At 41.6% G+C, this 4,579-nt stretch overlaps 1 pseudogene; it reads left to right on the forward strand.

Moving 5' to 3' along the window:
- Positions 1 to 362: 362 nt before the first annotated feature.
- On the forward strand, positions 363 to 1,352 carry LOC706608 (chloride intracellular channel protein 1 pseudogene; annotated as a pseudogene).
- The last annotated feature ends 3,227 nt before the right edge of the window (positions 1,353 to 4,579 follow it).

Consider the following 4,579-nt stretch of genomic DNA (forward strand, 5'->3'; position numbering starts at 1 on the left):
TTGAAACATTTTTAATTCTCACTCTATGTTCTGTGCTAGGCGACAGAATTTCCTCCCTAAAGACATTTACCTCCTAATCCCCAGAATTTATGCGTCATTATTACTTTACATGGCAAAGAATTACTTCACAGATGTGATTAAGAATGCTGAGGCTCTCTGATCCAGCCCGGGAGGGGACCGAGCTGGAGGAGCTGGGTGTGGGGTGCGTTGGGCTGGTGAGGAGGCCGAGTTTGGGAGCAAATAGGGTCTGATTGAGCTTGTATTGCACTGAAGGGACAGCCCTGGGTCTAGGGGAGAAAATCCCTGAGTGTGAGACCCGCCTTCCCTGGCCCCAGCCCCTCCCAGTTCCCCCAGCGACGGGCACTTCCTGGTCCCCGACGCAACCATGGCTGAAGAACAACCGCAGGTCGAATTGTTCGTGAAGGCTGGCAGTGATGGGGCCAAGATTGGGAACTGCCCGTTCTCCCAGAGACTGTTCATGGTACTGTGGCTCAAGGGAGTCACCTTCAATGTTACCACCGTTGATACCAAAAGGCGGACCGAGACAGTGCAGAAGCTGTGCCCAGGAGGGCAGCTCCCATTCCTGCTGTATGGCACTGAAGTGCACAGACACCAGCAAGATTGAGGAATTTCTGGAGGCAGTGCTGTGCCCTCCCAGGTACCCCAAGCTAGCGGCTCTGAACCCTGAGTCCAACACTGCTGGGCTGGACATATTTGCCAAATTTTCTGCCTACATCAAGAATTCAAACCCAGCACTCAATGATAATCTGGAGAAGGGACTCCTGAAAGCCCTGAAGGTTTTAGACAATTACTTAACATCCCCCCTCCCAAAAGAAGTGGATGAAACCAGTGCTGAAGATGAAGGTGTCTCTCAGAGGAAGTTTCTGGATGGCAACGAGCTCACCCTGGCTGACTGCAACCTGTTGCCAAAGTTACACATAGTACAGGTGGCGTGTAAGAAGTACCGGGGATTCACCATCCCCCAGGCCTTCCGGGGAGTGCATCGGTATTTGAGCAATGCCTACCCGCGGGAAGAATTCGTTTCCACCTGTCCAGATGATGAGGAGATCGAGCTCGCCTATGAGCAAGTGGCCAAGGCCCTCAAATAAGCCCCTCCTGGGACTCCCTCAACCCCCTCCATTTTCTTCACAAAGGCCCTGGTGGTTTCCACATTGCTACCCAATGGACACACTCCAAAATGGCCAGTGGTCAGGTAATCCTGGATCACTTGTTCCGGGATGGTGTGGTGGAAGAGGGGATGAGGGAAAGAAATGGGGGGACTGAGTGAGATTTTTATTGTAGGGTGGGATGGGTAGGACAACATATTTCAGTAATAAAATACAGAATAAAAATCAAGTGTTTTTACGCCAAAAAAAAAAAAAAAAAAGAATGCTGAGATGAGTATCCTGGATTATATTATATAGGCAGGCTCACTGTAATCATATAGGTCCTTACAGGTGAAAGAGGGATGCAAGAGAGTTAGAGGCAAAGAAGATGTGAGACTGGAAGCAGAAATTGAGTGATGTGGCCATGAGCCAAGGATGGTCAGAAGCCTTTAGAACAGGGGTGTCCAATTTTTTGGCTTCCCTGGACCATATTAGAAGAATTGTCTTGGGCCACACATCAAATATACTAACACTAATGATAGCTGAAGAGCTTTAAAAAAATCGCAAAAAAAAAAATCTCAACGTTTGAAGAAAGTTTACATATTTGTGTTGGGCCACATTCAAAGCCATCCTGTGCCACGTGTGCCCTGTGGGTTGGACAAGCTTGCTCTGTAAGCTAGAAAAGGCAAGGACAGAATCTCCCTAGACCTTCCAGAGGGAACATAGTTCTGCTGATACTTTTAGTTCTATAAGACTCCTAACTTGTAGAACTTGAAGATAATATGTTTGAAACCATTAAGTTTGTAGTCATTTGTTAAGCAGTAGGAAACTGATGTCCCTTCTTTTCCTAAACAGGCCAGAGAGTCTATATCTGTCCAAAGCCTCTCACAAAGGGGGTCTATAACTCCAAATTTCTTCTTCTTCTTCCTTATTTATTATTTATTTATTTTGAGATGGAGTCTCACTCTTGTTGCCCAGGCTGAATGGAGTGCAATGGCATGATCTTGGCTCATTGAAACCTCTGTCTCCCAGGTTCAAGTGATTCTCCTGCCTCAGCCTCCTGAGTATCTGGGATTATAGGTGCACATCACCATGCTCGGCTAATTTTTGTATTTTTAGTGGAGCTGAGGATTCATCATGTTGGCCAGGCTGGTGTCGAACTCCTGACCTCAGGTGATCTTACTGCTTCAGCCTCCCAAAGTGCTCAGATTATAGGCATGAGCCACGGCACCTGGCCTACAACTCCAAAATTCTATAGTTACTTCAGGTTAATTTTATAAAAGATAACCTTACTGTACTTTAACTGTTTTGCTATAAGTTCCCATAGGAGTAATTTTGCCATGGAAGAACTAGTCCCCTACACATTCACCACTTATTTGTTCGCTTATCATTTCACAGTGGCATTTGTGAATGTAAATTATGTTTGTCTTTTTCACAGCTGTATCCTTAGCACAAATTCAGTGCCTGACATACAGTAGGTATGCCCTGTTCCAGCATTTTTTTAAATAGTAAAGCTTCTTGCTTCACTCTTAAGAACACGAACAAGAGAGATGGAACATAGATTTCCTTTTAAAGTTCATAATGACCCAAGAAAAGAAGGACTAGGTAACAATCCTGTCAGTGTTCCCAAGGGCCTTCTCTTACGTGAATAATTTTTGCTAACCTAGCTCAGTAGTTATCCCTCTCATGCTATGAAACTGTCTCCTCATTGGTAAAATGAGGGCAAATGAGACAAGAGCACAATTCTAGACTTCCTGAAAATTGGGCTATGAGATAAGGGAAGAGTTTGTGAACGTCTTCCTTTAATTTAAAGAAACAAGAGAACATGGTCAGAATTGTACCTGGATTGTTTTGCAGCAACCATACTTTTTCAACATGAAACTTAACACATTTTCCAGAAAACTGCAAGTACTATACAGTTGACCCTTGAACAACACAGGTTTGAACTGTATGGGTCCACTTATTGACCCTGACCATTTCATCTTCCTCAGTAGTTTTCAAGGTAGACAGAAATTGTAGCTATTCATCCGTAAGTGCCTCCATTTGATTATCTAGATGAGTGTATAACAGCTACAACTTTCCTCTCATATACATTTCCGTAGCCCTTATCAGCTAGTCATAGGACTGAGCCCAAATGGAAATCACATCCCAGGAATAGTCCCATATGGCTTATGTGCCAAGTAGGCTTGAAATCATCAAGCCACACAAACAGGCAATACTGGCTCACACCAACGTTTCCACAGTGTTACTTTTTTCAAACTCTTTGTGGCATCAATGGTGTTTTAAGTGGGTGTATTGATATAAACAAATTGTATACAAAACATACTGAACTCTTAGTAGTATAGATGATATGACTTCTAGAAAATGTTTCAGAACTTCATTTATAGAACCTACATAAAAGCACATTTTCCCCTTCTTTGACACTTAATGCAGAAAAAAAGAAGTTAACTGCCTCCCCACTTCTCCAAAATTGTTATGAAGGACATTGAGATACAATGTGTTTAGTTATTATGAACATATTTAGGTTTAAAAAATTCATGGAGCATCTGGGGATTCTCAGCTTTAATCAAGAGACTGGCTTTTGCCAGGACCTTACTGAAGAACCCAACAAAATTGCCCGAGCTGATAAAAAACAACTCCTCTGGCAACAATGCTCTTAATCTTCCAAACCACAAGTTCATCACCAGAAAAATCATAACTTGATTCTATCATAACCAGAAAAATATTTATCCTCAAATTGCTTCAATATTCCAAATTCATCAACAAAGTGTCATGTCAAACGTCTAGTTTTGCTTCCTTTATTAAAGGTTTTCCTGATGTATGAAAAGTCATTTCAATTAAAATGGAAATGAATTAATACCTAGTGTGTGTGTGTGTGTGTATATATATATATATATATATATATATATATATATATAAAACTCTCTAAAGGCACACTGCTTCTCCATATTAACTTTATTTTAAATTTTTTTTCATAAATTCATAAATTTTAAATTATAGTTATAGAAAATGAGATATTCAACATGACGGGGAAGTAGCACTCTCCTCTATCTTTACCCCTATCCATTTGAAATTATCAGAAATATTTATATTTATTATAGCTCTCTTTCTCTAGACTTAGCTTTTATTTTGCAGCAAATAAAGGCACACTATCATTTTCCTCATACCTAATGTATATCTAGTCTATTCAGCCATAGTCTTTTATTTCTTCCTTGCAATGACCCTTTTATTGGAACATCTGAAAAGAAAAGTGACTCACCTCCCAGTGAGATACTATACCAAGGTTCAAACCACCATAACACGCTGTCCCCATGGCTTCAGAGAGAAGACTAGGTCACAATGATAATAGAAAGGAAAGAAATCGAGTAGTCAAGTCTGACTTTTCTATCAGTCTCATAGGGCTCTGAGTCAAGGTTTGTGCACCAGCACTAAATTTTCTGAGAAAGCAGCTACCCATTCTGAGATGGGACTGC

Source organism: Macaca mulatta, chromosome 12, assembly GCF_049350105.2.
Source record: "Macaca mulatta isolate MMU2019108-1 chromosome 12, T2T-MMU8v2.0, whole genome shotgun sequence".
Lineage (NCBI taxonomy): Eukaryota > Metazoa > Chordata > Mammalia > Primates > Cercopithecidae > Macaca > Macaca mulatta.